The sequence below is a fragment of the Myotis daubentonii genome, chromosome 10, assembly GCF_963259705.1.
Source record: "Myotis daubentonii chromosome 10, mMyoDau2.1, whole genome shotgun sequence".
Lineage (NCBI taxonomy): Eukaryota > Metazoa > Chordata > Mammalia > Chiroptera > Vespertilionidae > Myotis > Myotis daubentonii.
In genome coordinates, this window is record NC_081849.1 from 25,960,357 (window position 1) to 25,988,164 (window position 27,808).

Here is a 27,808-nt window from a genome sequence, read left to right on the forward strand (position 1 = left end):
GTCAAACTTAATGTCCCAGGGAAAGTAGAATCCCATGGAATCATCCGTAAGAATATCTCCAGAATGCAGTACCATCGTGCTCCAAAAGGGCCACTGCTAATTCAGGGCCAGATACTCACTCAGACTCAGGGACAGAAGTGGGTAATCGCTGATAACCCCTTGAATATTGAGGCATGTCTTTTAATGTTTTCAATTACAGTTTACTTTCAATAACACTGAGTTATTTTTAAAGATACACAGGAGAACCGAAGGGAAAGGAGACACCATCAGTGGGAATTCTGAAACACAGTCCCCTCCAGGGTACTGGAACTCTAGTAACAGTGATTCTGCTCTGGGCTTCCTAGCTGGACTGACCATCAGATCCACCTTGAAACCCACTCCAGAAGGTTCTCCATCCCCAACCCCAACTCCCAACACTCTTGGAGATTCTGAGTCCATCAGCCTGGGACAAGGCTAGGGCATCTATAATTTTTCAAAGCCTCCATAGTGGAATCCTAGGATAAGTAGGGCTTGGGAACCCTGTGTTCTACCCATGAGACTCACAAAATGAAAATATGCAAATTAAATGCCAAACTGGCCCATCTGGTTTCACTATTCAAGGAAAGGGAGCCCCAAAGTATGCCAGTTTGTTACAAGTGGCCCGAAAATACATTTATTTCTCAAATACTTCCTCTCTGGAAACAGTAAACTGAATTACAGAAGGCAAGCTTCAGTGACATTTCCCCCAATTCCAGTTCTCAAGGAGAATTTAAAGCTGAAATCCTTTCCAAAAGGAAGACACAGTAGGCCACGTTCTTCACCAGTCCTTGCTCTGGGCCAGATATTGGTGCTGAACCCTGTAAGAAGGTATCACCATCCCATTTTACAGATGAAGAAGTTGCCTCTGGAAGGTTTTAGGAACTTGTCCAACTTGGGAAGTGGTGGGATGTGAACTGAACCTAAATCGGATCCAGAGCCTTAACCTTTAAGCCTATAGCATGTTGCTTCCTTCTACCTTTCCACATCTACACCTCTGCTTAAGTTTCTAAGTCTTTGAGTGGCACTTACCAAATGCCCCCTTCATACCAACATAGGTCTTTCAGTCCCTTTAACAGGGTCCTCCTGAATGGACGCAGGCGTAGGTAAGGATGCAGTGGCTGGCAGAGGTCAAGAGGAGAGGCTGGGAGCTATTAAAGGGCTCTTCCTTATTCGCCTTGCTAGGGGCAGAGCTCTCCTGGACACCCTGGCTCATCTGTCTACCATGCAAAAGAACCAACGGACAGAAATTCTAGAATGATGGAGAAAAGAGGGAAGGAGTAAAAGCCACCAGGACCCCACAGACACCCACCAGGAGAATCAAATCAGCGCTGAAGGTAACAGGAGAGTTTGTAGCCTGGATTTGTTTTCTTTGGGCTGTTCTATATTTTAGCCTCAAGCATCAGCTTGCAAATGAGCCTGGGAGATGACAAGAAACTGGAGAGTACCTCTCTTTGTAGCCACAACTACAGATCCCAAATCACCATGACCAAATTAGGACAGAAAGCCGTCACTGACGCACACAGGGGCCCCGGATAGTCTGAGCATGAGCACATCTGATGCTGTTGAACAAAACGTGAAACCAAAGAAAACACCAGCCAAACAGAGGCCTTTGAATGGGTGGCTCCACTCCCGGGCCATGGATGGGGAGAGCTTGACGAGAGACAAAGCCTCGCTTTGGAAGGGCTCAAAAGAGTTTCTAGGAATGCCACGTCCCAAATCCGGTGGGGCTGGTGAGGGCTTTGGCGAGCCCGGTGGTTGAACAGCACTAAATGGTTGTAGCAGAAAGTGGAGTTTTAGACTCCCCTAGCCCTCCTCTTTAATCAAATTAAATCCTAATGTAAAATTAATTCAGTGTAGACTTTAATTCTGACTTCAAGGTGACTGAGAAAGGATTTTTATGATAAGCTAATGAGTCTAGAGCAATTTTAAGGGCATGGAAGGTGTTTGGGGGGGGGGGAATATTTGTTTGTTTTTTAATGTCCCATCATACCTTTGGGGGTTTTGCTTGGTGGGGAGAGGGGCGCAGACCTAGAAATAGGCAACACTGATGACAGTGAGAGAGGCTGCAGCTGAATGGACAGCACACAGTCTAGGGTCTGTCCCCACCACCCACCCCAAAACACCAATTGTAACTCATCTTTGCGCATGTTCCTGCCAAAGACCAAGACTAACTGTCCCATTGTGCTTCCCAGTAAGTGCCCAACCTATCTTTTTCCAAAGCCAGCAATGGGGCACACACGGTAATGTGTTGTTTTCCTAGTTTGCATGAGTAAAAAGAACTCCAACATCACCACACTTAAGAACACTGGACTTCCAAGAAACCTAATCTCCCCACTCACAAACTATTTATTAATGACTCACTCCCTTTGAGGTGTCTGGGGCAGAGCTGAACTGCTTAGTTCAATCACTGAAAATGGCTTTGAACTTGGCTGCACATGAGAATCACCTGGGTGAATTTTAAAACACATGATGCTTGGACCCCAACCCCAGTGACTTTGATAAAGTTGATCCATCCTATGATTTTGAAACATGGACCCAGAGATGCTGGAAAAACCTTAAAAGTGACTGGACCTCCTCCTCTCCAGTCAACCTGTCCCTGAATTCAGCAAGTGGACTCCCATGGACTCTGCTGAGTCACAAAGACAAGCCTCCACGAACTGTCAGATTTCCACTGTCCGACCCACAGTGCTTCTCCACACCAGGCAGCGGGCGCTGATAGTGCAGGCAGCTGAGCCCAGGACCGCAGGACAAAGGAGACCTGATGGCGGGGACAGCGCGCCACGACCGAGAGATGGTGGTCCAGGCCAAAAAAAGCTCACCACGGCCACCGACCCCATTGAGAGGCTCTGGCTGCAGTGGCTGGCCCGGGGCTCCGCGGGCATCAAAGGACTTGGCAGAGTGTTTCGAATCATGGATGACAATAATAACCGAACTCTTGATTTCAAAGAATTCGTGAAAGGGCTAAATGACTACGCGGTGGTCATGGAAAAGGAGGAGGCAGAGGAGCTTTTCCGGAGGTTCGATAAAGATGGAAATGGAACAATAGACTTCAAGGAGTTTCTGCTCACCTTGAGACCCCCAATGTCCAGAGCCAGAAGAGAGGTGATTATGCAAGCGTTCCGCAAGTTAAGACAAGACTGGAGACGGCGTCATAACCATTGAAGACCTCCGGTGGGTGTACAACGTGAAACACCATCCCAAGTACCAGAACGGAGACTGGTCTGAGGGACAAGTGTTCTGGAAATTTCTGGATAACTTTGATTCCCCCTATGACAAAGATGGATTGGTGACCCCCAAGGAGTTTATGAACTACTATGCAGGGGTGAGCGCATCCATCGACACCGATGTGTATTTCATCATCATGATGAGAACCGCCTGGAAGCTCTAAATGTATGAACTGGGGACTAGGGCCTTGGGTGTAGCCTCATGGCTCCAAGTGATTAAACATCAGCCCAAAACCAAAAAAAAAAAAAAAAAAGTGACTGGACATTAAACTACTCGTAAGGACAGGTTTTCTTGATTCTGGGAAGACCGTTTCTATGAACACCCCCTTTGGTATTCTGAAAAACGATGAAGTACATTGACTGCAGGAAGATGTCCTCAGCAGTCATGCATATTGCTATTTGGGTTAAGTTACTACTATATCTTTAATAATCCTTGTTTATTTGTTTGTTTGTTTGGAGAGCAGCATGGAGAGTTATTTTCAAATGCTCAGCTCATATCCATGGAGGGACATGTGAGTTATGGTTTGAATGTCAGGTAGAGAAACAGGAGAAGAAAGAACAGGTAGATGGGTCCTCACTTTACCAGGAGGGAGAGGCTGAGCTCAGAGCCAAGTGCAGCCTGGGGCACTGCCCCCGACTTTGGGAACCACACCAGTGCTGGACAACCGTGCTCTGCTCTTGTTGCCCCCTTGGTGCCTTAGGTGATAACCTACCTCTGTACCCAAGGGGGAGGTGTCCCCTGAAAAGAAGACACATTTTCTAAAGAGAAAATGAGGGCTGGATGGAATGTGGGTCTTCTTGGAGTCAGAGCACCCTACCCCATAGCATGCGGATGAGCCCTTCCTTTGAGGGCAGCATGGCCAGGAATGAGACATCTCATAAGTAAGGAGTCCAGCCACCCATTGTGTGCTACTCTCCAGTTCCCTTCATTGACCTTAACCCATCAGAAGAGTTTTATTCAGAATCATCACCTTACCCCTTTTTGGATTTAGGGGGAGTGCAACAGTGGGGAGTCAGACAGCATTTTTGGAGCTGCAGGAGGCAATTAACCTCTGACCTACTTCTGGACCCTTCCTCCCTTCACTCCCATTGACTCCAGTGCTCTTGTCATCTCTTCTTTGGACTATAGTAATAGCCCCTAACCAATTCACCCCGTCCCCCTCCACACTATCCACCATACCCCTAAGACTGTGATCTTTCTAAATAAAATTAGGTTACTTCTCTGCCCAACCCCTTTCACTACTGCCCAGATCCTACAGCACAAAAGAAGTCTGAAGTCATTTTATTTTGGCTTTCCTCTTCCTTCCTTCTTTCCTCTTCCACCTCTCCCACCTCCCTTCTCCAGGAGCATGTTGACACCTGAGTATTCTTCCATGTGTTTCTCCACACTCAGACTCAAACACAAATAGAGTCATCATGTTACACACACTCTCTCCCTCAACAATGCCTCACGGAAACCCTCCAAGTCACCTGGTTTAGCGGTGATTTAATTTTGGAATGGTTGCATATAATATTCCATGGTGTATTTGGTTTAGCCATTCCCCTATCAATGGACAATTACTTTAATCCATCCCTCTTTTTTGGCACAAAGATTGATGCCATTTGAACATCTTTGTACTTACAACCTTACATATTCGTGCTGTCATTTCCATGAGCTACATTCTCAGGAGCGGGAACTGTCTCTGTTTGATCAGATGCTGCCAGACTGCTGTGTGCCTTTTTGCCGCCTTCTTCACAGAAGCTCAATTGACTCCAGCACAATTAGTGCCACCTTCCTAAGTGACCTTAATCCTTGACAATGGTCCAATACTTAACCCCTCTTACTAAGGGAGGATATCACTGGGCCGCCAGGTATGACGTGGGAGTGAGATGAAAGATGCTGGAACTACACATTGAGCTGCCATGAACTTTGGGGGTGTGGGGAAGAAGCACAAGGTCATTGGGGAAAAAAGGGAAATGGAGGGTCTATACCCCATAATAATGGTGCCTTTGGCTAAGACTCACTCTTGTAACACTGGGGCATGAAAAATGGATAATGCTGAGTCTTCTCAAAATTCCTCTCTTTCTAAACCAACCCATCCCATAATAACATGGTTCCCCAGCAGCCAGAAGTATTCCATGTGCATCACTCTGCTTTTCTCCCGGTAACACAAAGACATCGTTAGTCCCTATCCAAGGAGGCCAACACCTGGCCAACCAAAGGGAAAACGTTCCCCCAGAAACTTCCAAAACACAAATCTACTCCCTTGAGGATCTTACGAACTTTTCTTCTACTTGCTTTAATTTTTTTTTTCATTTTATAATTTACAACTCCTTTTTGTTTTCCACCCAGTTTAGAAAATACCTGTCAGGAAAAGTCTACCTTAATCTAAGGTATGTAGCATTACCCACACTCTCTCCTCCACTGGCAGCGTCCTGCAGGCCCACTCAGCCCTGCCTTGTCCTGGGCTGGGCTGCAGCTACACTTGGCTCCACATGTAAAGAGAGGCTCTCAGTGTCCAATCCCAGTACTGCTGGGCTTGGAGACAGTGAGTGTGGGTGCATGCAGGTCCTCAAGCCAGCTCTGTAACTTCCTTCACACATTTATTCTTTCCTCTTCTCCTAACCAGATCCAGAAGTCATCCCAGAGGAGAACCAAGGAGCCCAAGGATCGGTGAAGCCACAAGATGGAAGGAACCTGGGCTCCTGAATGATGTCACAGAGCAAACTTCACCCACATACTAACCATTATTGGACTTCGATGTGTAAACCCACTGTCATTTCAGGGGTGGTTTATTGAAGAATTCGCCTACCTGGTTAAAATAGCACTTGTGAGCAACTCCAGAACAAACAGAATAAGGCTATGATAGATTAACACTGTTAATCCATGCATAGACCTTCAATATCAAAATTCCAGATAACCCTAAAGACAGAGCAGTGAGTGTGCCTCGCTTGTTTTTGTCATGACGCCAGCCATCCTCATTCACAATCAGAGCTGTCTGCGGAAGACTGTGCAGCCTGTCCCACATCCTCTCGGTTACCCTCTAGTTTCCCTGCCCAAATATCATGAAGGAAAATGCAATGTGATTCCAGGTGTCACCTTTCAAAGGGTGACTGTCAGTGAAAGTGGTTTGAGGCCCAGAAAAACCCTTGTGTCCCTTTAACATCCAAAACTAATCCTCTTCACACCAGACATCAATGTTAAATAAACAGAAATTTCCATTAACCTGCACCTCTGTACATTTATGTTTAAAAAGCGGTGTCACTCTCCTTTACATGAACATACTAATTAGTGCATTAATAAATAGCTGAATGGAATCAATGAGACATGTAATCAAGGTCTGACCAGGATTCGGGCCAGGTTGAAGGGAGTGGAGGGAAGGAGAGGGAAAGAATCCTATTAGCAGGTTCTAAGGAGGGACATGGAAAATCAATGCCCCGCATGCAACTGAGATGCAGCCAGAGCTGACAGCGCACTGAGGCTAAGTGCTTGCCCCGCCTCCCGCCCCTAGACAGGAAAGCTCCTGGTGAGAGCTAATGTGACTAGCAGGAAGGACCTTAATTGGGGCTGGAAGAGCCATTCAGAGATCACATCCAAATCAAGGCTGGCAAAGGTACCCAGAACCTCCGTGCTGGAGGTCTGACTCCCAGACCTTTACTTACAGTCAGCAAGAAGGGTTGGTTGAGTCCTCAGCAAACCTTGCTCTAAAGAAGAAGCCATGACGGGGTGATTTGTTGGAGGCTCTTTGTTGTTCTTCCTCCCCTTCAGAAATCCTGGTCCACAGAGTTGCTGGAAGTACTTCTGCTGCAGGAGACAGGCGCTGGGAGGCCAAGGGGCTGGAGCGCCAGACAGCCTGGGGATGGGCATGGGGCAGGCCCTGCTCCCCATCAGCCCCGTTTGCTGCAGCACCTCATAGGAGGAGGCTCCGGAAAGTGAAAAGGTCTGAGGTTTCCAGCTGAAGCAGTGATCTGATTACCTGCAAACTCCCACTCCTCACCTACCCCTGCATCCCCTACCCGCTGGAGCTCAGGTCAGCATGGACATGCCAATTGCATTTCCTCTATCTGGAGACACCCCTTTGAGCCCCAAAACTCTGAACCAAAGAAACCTGGGTTTCCATTTCCTTGGAGATTAATATCAGGAGTAACAACCTTCGGTTCAAAATCAATTAGGTCCCTGAACCTCTTCCCCATCACCTGCTAAGTGATACTAGCTGAAGTAAAAGTTGTGTTGAGACGAAAGAGACTAAAGAGGAAGAAATCTTGCCTTGGCTCCAGCACTGCCCACAACAAACCCCCTTAGGACGGCCCTGCCCTGCCGGGAGTCAGGGGATTGGTTTGTTAGCCCTGAATGGAATTTGGGGATTGGGTTTCTGGGGTGCTGTGGGGCACCATGCCATGAAAATGAGGTTCTTCTTAATTCTGGTTCCTGGAGAAGCCAATCGTCTGGGTGTACCACGTGAGCAGAAAACCTGCTGCTCTGAACACCTATCTCTGGCCCCCACATCCACAGCCCGATGATCTGGAAGCAGAGTCTGCAATCTAAGGTCTGTTTCTGCCAGCCCAGCTGAGGCCTGTGACAGCTGGCCCTGGGGTCAGCCCGTTTCCTGGAATGACTGAGGAGACAGATTAAAGGAAGTGTGGGGACACGGGAGAGGCACTCTCTGCCGCCCTTGAGCTATTTTCCACATTACTACTAATGGTGTTTTGCCCCAGGAGGCTCATAACATCACTGCAAGGATCTCCATGTTCCCCCAGACCTGTCCAGACCTGTCAGAAAAGCCAAAGGGTTAGGGCCATCAGCTCGGGGCAGAGCTTCCTGACAGGTCCACGAAATGAAATGCAGGAGGGGTCAGAGGAAACTGTCTGCAGACCCAATCCGAAACACACAGATCTGATGGTCAGGAACCTCCCTGTGTGGTTTGAGAGGTGCTAGAAAAGTCCCCTAGTGCCAATCAGCATCCTGACTGGAGGAGTTGGGCATGCTCTGACCACCAGGGTGCCTCAGGGCAAAGGATTCTGTTTGGATCATCGCGGACACACACACCGTGAAAACCACACAGGCCCTACCTATCTAGTTCAAGGCGATCTCCCCAGGAAACCAGGGCCTGGAACTGAGGACAGCTGGTATGGCTATTTTCATGATATCCCCTGTTGGATGCAGGTGAGAATCCAGGTATGTCAATGCCATGTGCACTGGACCCACCCCTGTGACCATGGATGGACCACTCTAGCTTTATGACTTTGCCATAGGCAAACATTAGCAGATGCCCCCTCCTGCAATGCTTGACGTAATTATCATGTAGGCTCCAGGCAATAATTACTCACTAATGGGTAGTCACTGCCTTGCTTTAAAGCCAAGAGTCTCCTACTTGTTTCCCGTAAACCAAATCTAGAGTCCTGGGTGGTAAACCTGAGAAAACCGGCGACCATCGCCACCGCCTGGCAAGAAAAACACATTATCTAAGTTATCAATGGAGGTCCTAGGAAAACAATGTATGTTTACATGTGTGCACTGGCAAAATGAATGGCTGAACTGAGTACAGATTGGATCTATAAACATGTTTGTTAAATCTAAACTCCAGGCAAATTCTGGATCTTCCAAAAATGAAGGAATCTCTACATCCGATCTTAATTTTTTTTTTTTAAAGAAGTCTTACTTAGAGGGAGGATCAAGATTGATCCAAGAGACCAGCCACCTGCTCTCCTCCTCTTCCCATTTGCTTGTAGAACCTCCAGGAGGCAGGCCCGCTGAAGCCCCATGTTACAAACAGATGTGACTATTTGTAAAACAAGAAAACTGAAGTGCTTTAATCCAACACAGAGTGGCAGGAAGCATAACTCACATGCTTTAGGTATCTGAAGAGTGGCCATAATGTTCAACAATACAATGCCTCCACTTAATGAGCATGTACTATGTGCCAAGCTGTGTGCATTATGTCACTTAATTGTCACAAGACAATTGTCACAAGAGTCCTGTCATGTATTATTTTACCTTTCTAATAATAAGGAGCCTGAACACCAGAGAAGACAGGTAACGTGCCCAATGTCACACAGCTAAGGAGCCAGGGTTTGATGGTGTCTATAACTGACTTTAAAATACTTCTGCTTCAACAGTATGGCTTAATGTATGTAAGTTACTTTTAATCTACACACAAGAATGATCAGTCAACATCTGAAGTGCTGTCATGAAAAACCGCATACTCCAGGGTTGGTGAGTTAGCTTTTAAAAGATCTACATCAGAGTTCACCCTGGGTATTTCAACTACACTATCTCAATTGGCACTCCTGGTTTTATTAAAGAGTATAAGAGATATTAGGAAAGGTTTTTCAATGCGACATTAAGCTATGTCAAAGACAGATACAGATGATTGGTTAGAAATACTGTCCAGGCACCTCTGCCTATGGGCAAAAGAATCTGGCAAGTCCAGAGCCCCCTGTGGCTCCGTTCTTGACCTAGAGCTCCCATTAAGCCCCACCCACCTGCACCAGTCTTTGGTCATTACAACATTAGGGCCATTGGGTTTTTATAATAAATGCATGTGTTAAAATTCTAACCCCCAATATGATAGTATTAGGTGTGGCCTTTGGAAGGTAATTAGATCATGAGGGTGGAGCCCTCCTGAATGGGATTATTGTGATTATAAGAAGAAAGAGAGACTTGATCTATTTATCTATCTGTGATCTATCTATGTCTCTCTCTCCCCACTTTGCCCCCCTTTTCTCTACCATGAGAGGATACAACAAGAAGATCATCATCTGTAAACCAGGAAAAGAGCCTTCAACAATAACCCAACCATGCTGGCACCCTGATCTCAAACTTCTGGTCTCCAGAACTATGAGAAATAAATGTTTGTTGTTTAAGCCACCCATCTGAACTGACTAAGACAGTCACTAAGGCAGTGCTTCCCAAACTTTCTCACTTCCCAGCATACACAGAAAATGATAATAGTTGTACTATACCCTGGGGCCAGAGAAGGCTGGCCCGGGGCTCTGCCTGCTGCTGTCCCACGTGTACACCCTCAGGGTTGAGGGGCCATGCTATCTCAACAAATCTGCAAAGCCTTTCTCTAGCACTAGTAGGGATAGAAACCCAGGTCTGCACTGAGCTTCAAGAACAGATTGTGTGACTGCTTTTGTGTCTGCTCCCTAATAAAGATTGGTAGGTATGTGGAATCAAATATGACACTTGCTTTGTTCGGAAGACTGTGGAGGAGGAAACTCTCACCTACCTGTAATCACTGGAAACTAATCGGATCATTGGGAATGGCCAGGTTGCAATGCCAGGTCTGTCTGCCTCCGAAGTCTATACTGGGTCTTCAATGTTCCATGGCTTCTGGGCCCAAAGAAGCTTAATCAATGGTAATTTGTCAAATCTACAAGGGAAGCTCTCCAGGAAATACCATGCCGAAGGGTTCTGTCCTTGGTGCTATGCAGCTTTACATTTTTACCAGTAATTTGAATGAAGACTGAAAGTCACACTTATCAAATTTGCAGATGACAAATTCTAGAATTTAGGAAGATCCAATGAGAAACTATGAGAGAAATCAGGTGGTATTACTGTAAGGCTTTCCCTATTGATGATAATGACACGTAGTTCAAAACTATCTGAGCAGGCTGGAACAGGGTCCAAACTGGACCCCAAAATGAAATTGATGTGATAAACATAAGTTTCAAAAAATATTAATGGATAAAGTACCAGATGGCAAAAGTTCATGTAAAATATACACCAGCTGAGGGTGGGAGGAGTTTAGAGACCCAACGGTTATGAACCAGCAGTGGGGTGAGGCTGCCCCTAGAGCTTAGGGGAGCCTGTGACCAACAACCCTGATATAAGATGAATTCTGACACTGGGCTTTGCTCCCCCACTTCCTGCAGACTCTGACCTTCTGCACAGATCTGTCCCAATGTCAGATATGCATGACCAGCAATGAGCTGTCAATCAATGTGGAAAGTAATTAAAAGAGAAAGAGGTCTCCATCATGTGCTACCAAAACTGGGTTGTCCCATCCCTGCAGACACCCACTAGCCAGCACAGCCCAGATGCGTGGCTCAGAGAGAAGAAGTGGAAGGAGAGTTGATAAAAACCTGAAATTTAAGATTTTCTTCAAGGAAGATAGAAAGGGGGGAGCGGGGATAAAGCAGTCAATCAACTACCCTGAGGCAACCGTTTGTGCCTTTAAATAAAAATCTCTTTATGTCCTTCAATTTCACTTTGATGTTATCATTTTTATTTTTTCCACCTTTGTGAAACCTTAGAACCTTCTGGCCAAAGACAACAGGAAGTCAGCCAAGTTTAATAGCGTTTTCATTTTGGAAAGGAAGTAACAGCAGTCCCTCCGTGCCTCACAGACAACATGGTAAGTCTGTGCTCAGGACTGAGACTCAGTAGATTCTCTAGTCACAACCCATTGCTGAGCAATGACCTAAAGAGAAGACTAATCACCCGCGCACATCCATCCCTGCGCACAGACTTTGCCATGAGGCTGCCTCCCTCTTCCATTGGATTTTCAGGAGATTCTGGATGTATGATGCCTTCTATTGTCAGACCATTCTAGCACTCCTCTTTTTAATCTCAGAAAACCAAATTTAAGGTGGGGAGAGAGAAAAGAATATCAAGCCATCCTAATAGTGGATCCTAAGGGAATTCCAACTGTGTATAAGACAGTTGCCTGCTTTCAAGAAGCTTGCCAGTGGGAATATGAGATGTAAATGCTAAAAATGCAAGTCAATAAATTGTAGGTTACAAATACATTCTTGGCAGCCTGACTTTGCAGAGAGTCTCTAAGTATACTACTGTCTTGACACAAAAATACCCGGGCCTAGCTAACATCTGGATGTGGACAAGGCTACTTGCAAAATTTGTTAGCTGGTAAAAATTTCTCCAGGCCTAAAGATTTTTAAAATTTGAAAATATAAATTGTGGAATAAAAAATGCCATTCTTTTCAAACAGTGTGTGCTGGGGAAGTGTGATTTGACATTTTCAGAAGTTACTTTTCTCTAGTTGGCCATGTGCTATTCCTCAAGCTCTTTCCTGGAGCTGTCTGAACACTCCAAACAGGGACTGTTCTAACCTGTGTCAGTGAGAACCTTTCTAACCAAATAAAAGCAAGAGAACTATTACATCTCAAATCCCAGATGCCAAGAAAACACCATTTCACTCAATAATGACAGCCATAAATATAAATACAGCCTTTAAACATATGTAGTTCGTTTACTTTCAAGTATTTGTCAAGAAGCATTTGGTCTTGCTAGAATCTGGTCCTGGAAGAAGGAATGAAGGAGAATCAAATGAGCTGTAGCACCTTCTTCATGAAATCAGGCCTGGGTTTTACCAAAGCTTGCTCTCTCCTACCACCCAGCTCGGGGGCCATCAACAGCCAAGATCTTCTGTCCAATCTGACCCCAGGCACATGGTCAGCACCTCTAGCATTTGCTCCTTCCTTGGATCTTCTCATCTGAGTATAAAACCAGAATCTCCTTTGAGGACATCTGATAACCTGCCGGTCAGTGGGAAGCCTCTACAAGGACACATAACAGGCAAGGTGATAGAAAAGCAGAGGCAACGAGGATTCCCTACCTTTGTCCCAGACTCGGAGGCAGCTTTTGAGAGCATTCAGCTCTCCACCCCCAGCGGAGAGAGCCATGATGCCCAAGCACCGCCCAGGGCAGCGGGGACTACTCTATTTTGGTTCTGACCACAGTTCATTGCGATTACGTTACTTCCTCTCTTAGGACCCCAGCCCTGCCCTTTGCCCCCTACTAAGGAAACAAGTTGCTACCAGATAAAGTGGGAAAAACTGCTGAGTTCCCTGAGACCACAAGAGTAGCTGCGTAAATATATTGGGCACTGAGTGCAGTTGATAAAATGAACAAGGGCTGGGTACACAGGCATGAGGAGGGAAGAACAGAAGCCCTGTCATCTCTGTGGTGCTCTTCAAAGCTTAGAGCTCAAAAATACCTTCCCTGCCCCTGGTCCCTCTCCACAAGAGAGCCCACACAGTACAGGCCACTTTTATTAGCAGCTCTGAGATACCCAGAAGCAATCCAGAGAACAGAGTAGGTTCATTGTTTCCCTTGAAATTGCACTGCAATTTTGCAGCTAAAGACACTCTTTGGGGCTGAATTCCCAGAGTTCCCTCATCCTAGAGGGCTGGTCTAAACTGTGCCCAGGCCCGTCAGACACCTCGCACTGTCTGAGGACCCACACCCCCGACACAGCCTGGGGGTTGATAGGGTCTGGGTAAACTTGAAGGAGTTGGGCATTTCTCTCTCCATACTCTGCTCAAACTAAATGGCCTGTTTGCTAGAGATTCCACCTATGAACACACTAATAGAGCTCAGAGCGCCTACAGGTTTTGCTATCAGACACTTCTACATCTCCTGCCATGAATAGGGGCTAATAAGTTACAGAGCTTCCCTGCAGAATGCCAAGCACTTGACACTAATAGGCTAACCCATCTATTTGTTCCCACATATTAGGAAGATCGATTATGCACTGTTTGAGTGCCTACTAGGTACTAGGCTGCTGGTATTTTAATGCAAATGCCTTCACCATAAATGTGTGAAGCAGAGGTAGGACAACAGGGACCTGGAGAGGCACCCTCACCTAATGGCATTCAAATAATACAAATGTTTCGCCAATGTTCTTCGAACCAAGCGAAGCTTATCTACTGGCGAGATCCTACATGGAGGCCTCGATTGTACAAACTGGTTCCTACACCCAGACAATCAAGACATTATATCTAAAGGGCAAGGTCAAATTTTCAATCGTCTCATGGAGTTGGAGCTCTTTTCAACAGACCATGCTACTTTGAGGGTGTGCTCATTGAAAATGGGGTACACGCGCCAAGAAATGGAACGAGCTAATACCCAGAACAAAGGTCTGGTCATTCTCCATACTGAATTCTAAATCTGCCTTTATTCCTTAATCTTGCTCCATAATCGTCTGTGTACAGTTTAACCTTCCATGGGAAAATAGCGAGGATGTCCTAAGGCAAGGTGAATGCCTGGATATTTTCAGAACAATCTCAAGCAAAATGTTCAAGACAGCATGTTTAATTCACAATATGAGCCACATGAAAAATGTAAAAATCTATATGTGGGTCTTCTCACTACTTTACTAAGCTTCTGCCAGATCCCAAAATGAGCTCCCAAGTCTACAAATGGGATCTGAAGTAAATAGCATAGTAGCATTGAGATGAAGCTGCCAGGAACACAAGAGCCAAATACCTGCTGGCCTCCTGGTCGCCTCTACCAGAAAATCCCATATGCACCTCAATTCAACATGTCCAGGAAAGACCATATTCTCCCACCACTCCACCTCAACTGAGTCTTGGTCTAGAAATCTCTAACTAAGTGAATGGTGTCACCTTCCACCAGGTGTCCAGCTTGGGCAGTACCCCTTACCCCTTCCACCTTCACTGCCCTATTTACCATCTGTCAGCTCTAACTCAAGGTTCCTCTCAAATCAGTCCCTTTCTCTCCTTTGCCATCGCCTTTAATCAGCTTTCTCCCATGTTTCCTGTACTGCTATAATGGCTTCACTCTGATTCTTTCTCCATGTGGCCCCCATAGTGATTTTTCTGTGATGCAAATCTCATCTTGTTGATTCTCTTATTTGGAGATCCCTGACACCTGCCATAGAAAGCCCTTCACTAGACACTTATTCTGGTCTTAGCTACTACCTGTATTTGCATCTAGCCCCACCTCCTACCTCTGCCTTGAGCTACTGCAACCTGGCCTTGAACTACTGCATGTTTAAATGATCTATTCACATCTGTGTTGTGGCCACACCAAGCTGCATCTCCCTAATAGAAGGAACTAGGTCTTTCATCTCACTACAACCAAACAGTTGCATAGTGCATAGCACATAGTAGGCACTTAATAAGTATTGACTAAATTTATTAATTGATTGATCAATTGATTAGTTGATTAAAGATTTTGTAACATAGCATCTACCTCTCTAACTATAATATGTAACTATATATGTATAGAGCAAAGTGAAAGATAGGCATCAAGGGAAATAACAGTCCCTTTTCTTCATCAACAGCCCCCCCTTAACCTACCACTACTACCAGAATTCAGACTCCCCATCCTACCCAGGCCTAAACCCTGCACTAACCATCCTCTCCCACAATCCCCTGCTGCCCCCTGTGCAGTCTCCTTTCTGACCCTGTGCCAGCTGCTTTCATCACTGAGAGCTCCTTGCCACACCAGCAGGAGCAGTAGAGGCATAATGGTCAGAGGCCTAAGCGTAGACTTCATCCTCTCTTTCTTGAATTTCTCTGACCTTGTGTATAGATGGAATCTTCCTTCTGAGGCTCACCTGGCCCTTTAGCATGCATGCCACATCCATCCTCCCTCCTGGGCTTCAGGTCTGGACAGCAAGGGCTTATTTTGGCTTTTAAGAAAGAAAAATCGAGGCCTAGCCCTGAGAGGGAACAGGCTGGAAGACATTCCGCAGACCTGCCTAGGATTAGCAGCTGGGTCTCCCTATCCCTGGCCAGCACATCATGCTTCTTCAATTGCTCTGCAAAGGAAAACCTCGGGATTATTTTGCAAGAGGAAAAAAATAGGCCTTGAGAAGCTGTGGCCACACTTCTGACAAGCTCCATTCAGCGGGCGCCGTAACTTACATAAGTGATTTCCTATTACACCACCATTGTCACTGCAACATGACAGTCCTGCAGCCTCCTTGCAGTGTTCTCTTTGTTGTTTTTCTGTACAGATCTCCCAGAAAGAAGAATCAAATATGGTCCGAGCAGGAAAATAAGCCACACGACCCCCACAGACCCAAATGCCTCTTCTTCATAGCTCCTCCTGAGAGGAACCAAAGAGAAAGCGATGAATAGTGCCCCCTGGGCCTGAGCCCTCTCCCACCTGCCCTGTTCCCAGAGCTCTGCTGTGTCCCTGCAAATAGGATTCCTTTTTCTTAAAAAAATGAAAGCCAACAGTTTACGAAGAAGAAATGAAGTGGCAATTTCCCAGCATGACTGGGAATCAATACAAGCCGCTGTCAGGGTTTTCCTTTCAAAGGGTGACTACTGCCCTTCTCCAAAGTCAAGAGTGACGGAGCTCCAGTGCCTGGCTTACCACTGCTTAATCATAGCAAGATATTTTTAATTTAAAACTCACTGCAGTTGGGTTAGAACTCAGCTGGGACTTGATTTACTGCTAATTCATTTCTACGATTCCTATAATTCTAAACTCAGTCACCAAACAGTTTAATGCTGATAGAATCACCAGTGCAATGCTTTATGAATGGGCACCAGGGGAATTTTGTTAGGAAGTGTGTGTTAGCAACTGTTATTCACTTTGGACAGGAACACAGTGCTTGGGCAAAGCATGGCCACGGCCCTGTAATTGGGTATGTGGGTTATCAGCCAACGTCCCAGGTGACCCAAACCCAAATACCCCTGGGGTGATACCCCACCTCCATCCAAACTCTCACGCACTCACATCATTACCTATGTAAGATGAATACGGGTTGGTGAAATGCTTTCCATGGGAAATTCCTAACTTTGCTCTCCAGGTCACTACCCAATGGTGGGTAACCATGGATTTACAGTCTAATTAGAAACCTTCAGCCTCTCTAGGGTAGCAAAGTTTCTTTCCCGAGAGAAAATTTGTTTCAACCATCCACATTTTACGGAGCTGTGTCTTAATTACTCAACCGGCTTTGTTAATTCAAAACATTTATCTTTGCCAGTTATATTGAAGCCTCTTATTCCACAAGTGTAGCTGGAAATATATATTGAGATGGTGAATGTCATTACTCACGTATTTTGCAAACATCCACCTTGATCTATTATGTGCAACCAAAAAGTGCTACTTTTGGGAAACATTTCCAGGAACCTGTCAAAGCTCCCATCACACTCCTTAAAATGATCCCTTCAGAACAGGGGTTCTCAACCTTCCCGATGCCGCGACCCTTTAATACAGTTCCTCATGTTGTGGTGACCCCCAACCAGAAAATTATTTTCGTTGCTACTTCATAACTGTAATTTTGCTACTGTTATGAATCGTAATGTAAATATCTGATATGCAGGATGTATTTTCATTGTTACAAATTGAACATAATTAAAGCATAGTGATTCATCACAAAAACAATATGTAATTATATATGTGTTTTCCGATGGACTTAGGCAATCCCTATGAAAGGGTCGTTTGACCCCCCAAAGGGGTCGCGACCCACAGGTTGAGAACCGCTGCTTTAGAAGGTACCAGAGTCCCAAAAGTCTCATCACAATCCACAGCCATTTCTGAGATCCTCAAAAGCAAATGTCTAGGAAAAGAGGAAGCCTGTCCCTCCAGAAACTGGGCCACTCAGATCCCCGTTTTAACAGTACAGTAGACTCGTTCTGTTTTCTCTCCTCCAAACTAAACTCAAACCTGAAAGCTCCGAGCTGTAGGCTAGCATCTCCCAAAAATGCTTTTTGTTGAACACCAGTTCCAGGTTTAAATACACCCACATAAAGGGATCCCATCGCCAAATAAGCTGAAAAATGGTTGGCTACGAATAAACAGGTTTGTCTATAGCAGGACTCCTAAGCCTTTCATGTGCATCTTGAATCACCAAGAGGAGGAGCATAAGGTGTAAGACTTACTTGGTGAGGGAAATGCTTTTTCCTGGGAGAGAGTGGGCTTCAGAATGCTCTGGGAAACGCAGTTTGGTTGTCCCTCCCAATCTATTGGCACCTAAACCTAGAGCGAGTCTTAGGTGAAAAGCAACAAATCAATTCCATGTGAATCAATGTGAACAGATCACTGCACTCCACCAGCCCCCCAACCACTAGCACCCAGGACACTCTAGGGTGATTGACAGGCTCAGCCGGTTCCAGCCCTGCCCCTGCTGGACAGCAGGCACCCACCACAGCAGCTGGTTCACACGTCCCCAGTCCCCAGTGTTGTCCTGTGCAGGCCATTTGTCTCCACCTTTTCCTACTCCACTCATTCATTCTATTTACTCAGCAAATACTTACTGATTGCTTCCAGTATGCTAGGCCCTAGGTTAGGCACCGAGTATATGAGAGAAGTAAGGAGGATTCCCTCTCCTCTACAGAGAGAAAGAAATCATTTCCATGCTACTGTCATCATTGCTATTGCGAGCTGCAGCTTTCTTACCATTATTTAAAAGCATGAATTAAGTTCCTGATTACACCAGAGACTGCTTCGAGCAGGGGCTGGTCCTGACCCTCGGGAGCCGAAAATCTCAGGCAGACATGCGAACGCAGACACATGTCTGGGAGTCAGAAAGTTGCTCGCATCAGTCAGCAGCTAACATTTAGGCAAGTGCATTTAGGAGAGGAAGACAGAGTCAGTATCTAATGGCGAACAGAGCGGGGAGGTGGTTACAGGCACAGTGCCGCCATCTGTCCTTTGCCCCCTTGACCCTAGAGGGGCTTCAGAGCACAAGAGTTGTAAAAAAGAAGAAAAAGGAGGAGGAGGAAGAGGAAATTACTTATGGAAAATATTTTATGCAGAAATGTCCCCTGCTGCTTCATATTTCAATGCTTATGTTTTAAAACAAGGTGAGAGGCAGAAGTCACTTGCACCTGCCCCCTCAGCCATCGCCAGCAGAAGTGTCTGCGACATTCGCACAGCACCCTGTGGAAGGCACACCTCTGGTTAATCATCCCTAAAAGCTAGGAAAGGAAAGCCTCTTGAAAGCGGACTGGAACCCATTCTGAATGTGGTTTCTGTTCAGGGTCTCAGCTGGGTAACTGTTGGTGTGGCTGCTAGTGTGGCCAGAGTCAGAAATTTGGGGGGTTGACTGCCTTATTGGTACAGCTAGCCCTGCTTTGTTATCTGACTCTGCTCTGAAAAACATGTATGGCCCGGCCAGTGTTGCTCAGTGGTTGTGCATCAACCTATGAACCAGGAGGTCACAGTTCGATTCCCTGTCAGGGCACATGCCCAGGTTTCGGGCTCAATCCCCAGTAGGGCATGTGTAGGAGGCAGCCAGTCAATGATTTTCTCTCATCATTGGTGTTTCTCTCTCTCCCTCTCCCTTCCTCTCTGAAATATATATATATTATGTATCTATATTTAGAATAACTATGTATGAAGCTCTCTATCCCAGACCCCTAATTTGTGTGCCCACTCAGATCTACCTGGCCCCACCTGACATTCACCCCGTCCCCAATTCTGGACGTCAGCTATTGCCCCACTTCCTGCCATAGTGGCCCCAGGGATGCCTCAAACTGTTCCTCCGGTCCTAAAGTTCATGAAGCCTTTCTTCCTTTGGGGCGAAGAATGGATCCTGCAGGTGTCGCACCATCAGGCCCGCGGTGGAGGGATGCCCCAGCCCATGGGCCTAATCACAGAGGCTCTAGTTTGACATAGCAGAACAACCCCAAAGTGAGGAGAAGCCCCACTTCATGGGGTGAGTGGTACCCACGGCGCTGCAGTGCACAGGAAGGATCCAGCCTCAGATGCTGGCCACGCCTGTCTTCCAGGCTGAGCTACTGAGCCTTGGCTGTGGTTCCTCGGGAAGATGTGGCTCACCTGGGAATACATTCTTTGTTTCTCTTCCTTCCTTACCTTTCCTCCCTTTTCCCTTCACTCTTGCTGCCCTGGGATTCCACCCTCAACCAAGTGTTACCATTTCAGTTTTTGCCTCAGGCTCTGCTTTCTAGGGAACCCAGGCCAAGACTGGGGAGAGGGGCCCACAGTCCAAGGGTGCAAGGCCCCAAGCTCCCCTGCAGCTTTGACCAAACAGTCCTTCTTGCATCTGTTCTGTGCATTCGAATCCCATAAGAATTTTCATTTGAATGAAGAATGCTACCTGCCTACATCGTTTTAAAAAATTTAAATCAGTGGTCCGGACTAACCCCTCTCATTTTATTAGTGGTAATCCTGAAACATAAGGTGATTTTGTTCCCAAGATTTCTTAGCTGGTAAGTGAGAGTTGGAATTATCTGCATCTATTTGTCCACAACACCAGTGCTTTTTACCCAGAGGAGCATAGCGGAGACGAGAATTGCCTAGGAACTTGAGAAACATGCACCTGGCTGGACCTCACTCCTGTCTGAGAGCCTCTCTGCTGCCTTGGAAGGTCAAGGGGCAAATACTGAGCATAGACTTGGACTTTCTGCCCATGCACAAAAATTCCACTTGAGCCCTACGGTTTGGCTCAGTGGATAGAGTGTCAGCCTGCAGGGCATGTACCTTGGTTGCGGGCACATACCCAGTAGGGAGTGTGCAGGAGGCAGCTAATCAATGTTTCTCTCTCATCGATGTTTCTAACTCTCTATCCCTCTCCCTTTTTCTCTCTAAAAATCAATAAAATATATTTTTTAAAAAACTCACTTGAAGCCGTGTATCTACATAATCACCAGAGCCCAGTTCTTTGTGTGTGCAACGTGAAAGTTCCCCTGAAATTATCTTCTTTTTTTTGGTTTTTTTTTTCCTGAATTTTTTTTTTAATATATTTTATTGATCTTTTTACAGAGAGGCAGGGAGAGAGTTAGAAAGCCAGAAATATCGATGAGAGAGAAACATCGATCAGCTGCCTCCTGCACACCCACCACTGTGGATGTGCCCGCAACCAAGGTACATGCCCTTGACCAGAATCGAACTTGGGACTTTTCAGTCTGCAGATCGACACTCTATCCACTGAGCCAAACCGGTTAGGGCTCCCCTGAATTTTTAAATTGTAGAATCCACCCCCCTTTATTCACAACCAAGAGCAGACAAATGAAAGTACTTGTCTTAGCCCAGCATTTTTCAGTAGATTCCCAGGGTCACTACACAGATATCCATCCACCTTTTGCGGTTTCACAATCCATGTTAGTGTGTTTAAAGGCTCTGAGAAGTCCTGCAAGAAGGAACCTCTTTGGCTTTGCTTTACACTCAAGGCAAACTTATTTGGCCATGGAAACTGTGTGTGTGTGTAACATCTACTCACTCCCACAGAATTCACTTTGGGAAATTCGGCTCTATTTTAGGTTCACCTTCAGGAAGCAGGTCTGCAATGAGAGGGGAAAAATGAGGTCCAGGCAGGTATGTATTTTCTCTGATTCCTAGATGACTCCAGTATGTTCCCCTGTTAAAAACCATCTCTGCAAGGTGAGCTGGCATTCCATGCAGTCTGGTTCAATTACACAAGCCGATGGCTGCTGCCCTGACATGCCCTCCCCTCCCAGTCTACTCCCTCCTCAAGGGGAGAAACAATCAGCCAACCCCACTTTGTATACTTCCCCTCCTCTTGACCTCTGGGCCAAAGCCAAGGAGTGGTTTGTTCGCCCTCTAGTCCTACGCTCCACAGTCCCACACGGGAAATCCAGCTGGGGTCCTACAAGACCAGTGCGAGGAGCATGACAGGTGAGAAATAGGCCTTGAGCGGAGACCAGGAAGCTTTGAGTAGCTCTGGCTTTCCTGCCCTGCAGTTCCAGTGACCTCTTCCTGGGCTGCCTAAGGAAGGTTCTTTGCCCGTGAGACCTCAGGAATTGACTCAGCTAGTCTGCTGTCAGCCCATCGACTGTGACGACGCTATCCTCTTAGCTAGTGATCTGCTTTGTGTGGGAGTGACAACATCCCAAAATCCAATTTGCTGTTTCGAATCCTTCGCAGAGAGGTAGGAAGACAGCCAAGCCTCACCCGCAACCCGGGGATACCGAAGGTCTCGCACACACCTGTTGGGGTACATCTGAGCGGGACTCCACACCCAACAGTGTCAGCCACTCCTGTTGCCCCAAAGGGCCGGTGATGAAATGCCAACCTCAAGTTTGGCAGAACCGTCACTCACTTTCATGTAGAGGAGAAGCCAAATAATTAAGGTCTGAAATAGAAAAGTTTTTCTTCCGGAGGAAAAAGAACCCCTGACCTCTAGAAGCTCACCTGTGGCTCTCCCCTAAAATGTTGAGGCCAGAAAGGCTGAGTCCGTGAGTACAAGACTCAGCCCCCTTTGATGAATTGGGAAACTGAGGTTTAAAGAGGACATAGATTCACCTCGGGTCACAGAGGTCATCCAGAGGAAAAGCGGGGCATTCTCAGCTTCCCCGGGCACACTCCCCTAAACCTCCCCAGGGGTAACAACATGCCCCACACAGATGCTAGGGAGGCACGCAGCACAGGGATGAGGAGGGGGTCCGTTTGTTTGTTTAAGGTTGGAGTTGGCTCCATCACCAGCAGCTGAGGGATCTCGGACAAGTTCTGACCTTCCCACATCTCCGTCTCCTCGTGGGGCAAGTGGGAGAGGAAGAGTAACTACTCCTCTGGGTTGTTATGAGGAAGCAAGGGCCAACCTGTGCAAAGCACTTACATCGGAGTAAGCGCTCCATAAATATTAGCCACCACCATCATCATTATTATTCTTTCCCATCCTGTTCCTTTCACAAGGACAAATCGTAATGTCCACAAAGCCCCTTCCCTGGGGAGCCTGATGCCAAAGGATCATAGGCCAGGGGTCAGCGGCTCCTCCAGGGGCTCAGAAAGCTCTTCTTCCAAGCTGCCCCTCACCAAGCGGGAAGCTGCCTCCTCCCTCCGCCTCCAGGCTCTGCTCGGGGAATTAGGACCCCCTGCCTGCCTTGGCTTTCCTGATCCATCTCTTACCACTTAGCTGCAGAGCCCCCTTCAGCCTCCCAGCTGACTCCACCTTCCTGCCGGGACTGGCAGGCTGCAGCCTGGGCAGAGAGGAGGGAGGAGGAAGAGTGAGTAAGCCCCCAGTAAGGGAGGCGATCTGGTCGGTTCCGGGTAGGAAGCAGCGGGGCTCCGGCTTCGGGGTGAGGTGCTGTCCCCAGGGCTGGGCGCGGACCTAGCATTGCTCAATAGAGCCTATAGGGCAATTACCCTAATTATGTGCATCCCCCAAACAGCCTTTGATTTATTAGCACAACGTCCTTTTAAAATGCCGCTCTTAAATATAAATAACACTTAATCATCCAGCTGTCGTTAAATTCATGTCATATTGATTTCTTGGAGTGCCACAAATTTGAGGGCGAATGGGCTGGCGGATGTGCGCACAAAGCCAAGAGGTGGATTAGCGAGTGGGGGGTGGGGAGGCAGGAAGGGGGTGTGGAGAAGGAGGAAGGGGGGTGCCAAGGTAGGGACAGGAGCCCCAGGGTCTGAACCAGTTTCACCTTGGTTAGCACTGGACACAAATACGAAGAGGAGAAGCGAGCCTGAAAATTAATGACATCTGTTGCACAGATGAATCACAGCCGGAATCATGGGAGGTTTCCTGTATGGCTGCCGCCCTCCACCGCCCATCAGAAAGCTACTCCAACAGGTCTCCAAGGTGGCACGATCATGTAGTGCCTTCTCTGGGTGAGGATGGGGAGAAGCTGCTAAGAAATGCCTCCTAGCTGGCTAGGAGGAGAGAGATTGGCTGCAATTTCTTTGCATGGAAGCCTGGTGAGAGCTAGGAGCTAAGAGCAGTTAATCACCCCGCCCCCTTAGCTCCCTCCCCACTTGGGGATGGCTGCCTCCCTAGAAAGCCCCACGGAATTCCCAGCAGCCCTCCTTGTGATTAACAGGATCAGGGGGCCAAGTGTAGGCAGACTCTGCCTCGCAGATTTCCCTGTCTGCAGGACGCAACAGGGATGGAGAGATGCCGAGAAGGAGAAAGGAAACAGGTTGGCGGCCTCAGGTTCCTCCGGAAATGTTTGCAGAGCGCCTGTGGGCGTCCAGGATGAAGTCCTGGGAGGACAGAGACTGAACGGAGCGAGCACCAGAGTGACAAGAAGGAACAGTTTGTGGGCAGCCCATGCCTTGTGCTCACAGCAGAGCCGCCTAGAGCCCAGCCCACCAGCAGCAAAGCTCTGCAGAAAGGAAGCATTCGCCACTGGTGGGTTTCTAGTGCAACTCCTCCCAGAGTGAGAAGACCCCGGAGAACGTAAAAGGAAGGCCACAGAGGCGCGGCAGAGAGGGAGAGTGACAATGTGACATGCTCCAGGGCTGGCTGGAGAGTCTGGGGAAAATTGGATGCTGTACACGCAGCTTTACACAGATGTTAACTAATGCCTGCTTTGTCCTAGAAACCAAACCGGTACCTAGCACCAAGTGCAGCAAGTGTGGCGATTTTTGAACCATGTTTAAAAACCGTTAGCTTATAAGCAGCATAATGACTGCTGGCTTTGCATTAAAATGATGTATCCTGAGGCTGCAACTATCTGAGAGAGGAAAGAGGGTAGAGAGGGAGCAGACATGTGGAAGAGGGACAGACATTTCAGGGAGCTCTGTACCCCATCTTTTTGCCCCTTCAAGGTCCCGTGGGGGAATGTTTACCTGGGAGCCACCCCCATTGCAGGAGCTATTTCTGTTGAAAAACATGTGCTGCTCTACACATACGTGGGACCTCCCCAACCACGCTCTCAAGGGACATGCGTGTGAAACTGCTCCAGTTCTCCCACATCCCGGAAGACAGGGGTGGGTCCCGTTGCCACCTATGGTTGGACCGCATAGAGCTAGGTTCTTAGAGAACGCGTGTGAATACACACACACACCCACCATTCTTAAAAGGAAAATACTGTTTCTTCCCCCTACTGGGTTCTCCCCATTGTGACAGCCTGGCTTTATTCCATCTACCCTTTTCAATCAATCAAAGGGCAGCTCACACAGCACACAGCCGGAATACAATCTCCCTCCCGGGGCGTCTGCTCTTCTCCTCCCCAGCCCGGCCAGAGACCTTTCCAGGGACTTGAAAGAGTTTGAAAATCGCAGAGGTGGGGGTGTGGAGAGAGCCCTTAATTTCAGCACCCGTCTTTGGGGTTTACAGAATCAACCAAAGCCAGTGGCCAGCACGGAGTTCCTCTTGTTGAAAGAGTGTTGGTTCTTTCCTCTCACGTTCTGGAAGAGTCCCAATGCAGTATTTTTTCCGCGGGTGGGCTTGTAGGACACTCTGAACATAGGATCTTGTAGAGTGGGTGCAAGCTTATTCCAGTTCTTTCCAGGTTGACCAACAAGAGACCCCAACAAGAGAAAGCTATAGAAAACGCGGGACCTTGCTCTATTTATGTTCCATTCCAAAATCATATTTTATTTGGATCTCACCTTCTTCTTTCAACAACTAAGCCCTGAATGAATTGCTCTTTGACCCCCCCGCCCCCCAGATGGAACCTGTGGAAAAGCCCTTTTGGAGCCCAACCACCGCCTACCTCCTCCAGAAAAAGTTTGAAAATGAGCAGCCTATGAAACTCCAGCCAGGGAGAAAAGGTGCAGAAAGCTTCCGGGAGCTAGAACCTGGAACCACAGGCTCCTGGAGAGGGAGTCAGGGAGGACACTGGCAGACCCAAGAACGCCTTGCCTCCTTATGGGGTGGGCACTGCTGAGGTCGTCATGAGAGGGGGCACCCTCCTCCCTTCCTTCCTGCACTGCGCTCTCCTGGAGCCTCACTCCTCGATCTTTCCCTCAGACACACACCTCGAAAGGCATGTGGCAGGTGTTAGCCAGAGAGGCAGGTGATCTTTCCAGCACCCTGCAGAGCAAGGGAGGCAGGTGAAGGGGAGACCCAAGTCCTGTGTCCTTATGCGCTGTCGCCTTGCTGCTGCCCAGCACCGAAGACAGGAGTAGGTCATACCTTCTATGGAGGATGTGAGCCAACACCCTCCCTTGGTAAGCAACACAGACACACCAAGCGGCGCTTAAGCCCGAAACCCCGGCGCATGCCTTCCCGGGGAAGCAGTGCCACGCTTCAGAAAAGCGATTGTGCTGCCTCTTACTGGGGAAACGCAGTCTGTTCCACATGCACCGCCCTACAGAACTGCAGCCCCATCCGCCTCTGTGGCCTCCTCCCCGCGCGCTGGGGCACCTCGCTCTCCAAATCTGTCTGAATACCTGGCGGCCCATATACCATTAAGATCCCGAGGTGTCCAAAGGCCACGGAGCAGAAATCACACTGAGAGGATCCCCAAGATCTCCCATCACTTCTCCGTTTTTAAAACCAGCTAGGGATGCAAGGGGCTGGGGACTGACATCTCCCTGCCCGGTGGGAGGGAGAGGCAGTCATACACAGAATTCCACCCTGAGAGTCTGGGTAACAGAAGTCTGGGTCCGGGAGCGTCAGAGAGCACACACGGGAAATACCTGCCCTGGCTGCGCGGCACCTCCGCGGGGGTCCAGGTGCGAGGCGGGCAGGTGCCTGTGCGCGGTGTGTGCCTGTGTGTATTCGTGTGTGTGCGTGCGTGCAGGGGACTGGCTCCGGAGCAGCCGAGGACTCCGGGACCGAGCCCGGCATCTCCGCCCGCGCTGTCCCGCCGCCCGCCCCCGGCTCCTTACCTGGAAGCGTCGCTTTGCCTCCTTCAGCAGGAGCGCCGCATTGACACTGCAGATGGAGCCGGTGCCGCTGCCTCTCGCCCTCCTCTGAACGTGTGCGTGTGCGCGCGTGTGGCTGCTCCTCCAGCCCCAGCCGGAACGCAAATACTCCACCGAGGCGCGGGGAACCCGGGAGGAGACGAGGAAAACGGAGGGCGAAATCAGAGTCTGCAAGGCTTGACAGCTCCTCTTTCAGCGTCCAAGGTGGGCGGAATGTCCAACAAAAAGGTCGGAAAATGTGAATCGAATTCAAGCACCCCTTTCCTCCACCCAACCCCGGAGCCTGAGCAGCAGTAGTGGCTCTGGGGGGCTGCGGTGGCGACACGGGGCTGTCCCCCTTCGTCCCCACCCCCGCAGGCTGAATGTCCTTGATGCCAAGCGGGCACGGCGGCGTCACTCCGCGCCGCCCATGCTCGCCGGGTCGGGCCGCTGCCCGGGCGCGGCGAGTGCGCTGGGGACCCGCCGGGGAGCGCTCTCGGAGCCTCTGCGCGCCTCCCTGGGCAGCGGCGGCCGCCTCCCGGCAGCCCGCGGCCGGCCGCGCCGCTGCTGCCCCCGCCCCTGCCGGTGGATTGGCCGGGCAGTGCCGAGGGGCCGGGACTGGGGGGCCGCGGGAGCCGCCGACTGCTCCCCGGGGAGGCGCGGGGCTGCGGCGGTGGCGGCAGTGGCGGCTGACGCTGCGGCGGCGGAGAGCGAGGCCCCGGGCCGAGCCGGGCCTCCCGGGCGCGCCCCCGGCCCCCCGGGCGGGCTGCTCGCAAAGTTTGCAGGGGGCAGGGAGCGGGGCCGCCGCTGGCTCGGCCGCTGCCGGAGCTCCCGGGCTGCTTGCTGCCGCCGCGGCTCGCCGCTGCTGTGCATTGAAGCCCGGCCAAGCGCTGCAAAAACTCCAGCTGCCAGGCGCTCTCTGGGTCCTCCTCTCCTCCCTCCCGCCCTCCCAGCCTCCTGCCTCCCTCCCTCGCCTCGCCTTCCCCCCTCCCCGCAGCCCGCCGCTCCCTCTCTGGCTCGCTCTGGCTGGCTGGGAGCTCGCGGCTGACATCTAGACGGACCGCGAGCGGCCGGCAGAGGGGGCAGGGGGCGACTCCCTACACTCTGCGCCTGCCGCCGCCCGCCTGGCCTGCGCTCCTGGGCACGGACGTTGGCGGACACCGGTCTGGTCCCCTTAGCCCGCACCGAGCGACCCTGCCAGTGGCGATGTGGGACATAAAGGGGTGCACACGTGGTGACACGGACCTAGGGCGCGCACTCGCAATGAGGCACACACAGGTTCGTGGCGCCGACAGTCCCAGGGACCCCGGAGTATTCAGAGCTGACACAGGTGTATGTACCTATTCCTGAT

The 27,808-nt window shown here is 49.0% G+C and overlaps 1 protein-coding gene and 1 pseudogene across 2 annotated transcripts in view; one reads left to right on the forward strand and one right to left on the reverse strand.

The window, feature by feature from the left end:
- PLXNA4 (plexin A4) overlaps positions 1-27,322 on the reverse strand; it is a 416,580-nt gene extending 389,258 nt beyond the window's left edge. The window contains exon 1 of one of the 2 annotated variants that reach the window (XM_059711811.1): positions 26,443-27,317. The gene's annotated coding sequence lies outside the window, so the exon portion shown is untranslated. Of the gene's footprint in view, positions 1-26,442 lie in introns of both variants that reach the window. The other variant, XM_059711812.1, reaches the window with a different exon arrangement.
- LOC132211427 (calcyphosin-like protein) lies at positions 2,780-3,406 on the forward strand (annotated as a pseudogene).
- Positions 27,323-27,808: the final 486 nt, after the last annotated feature.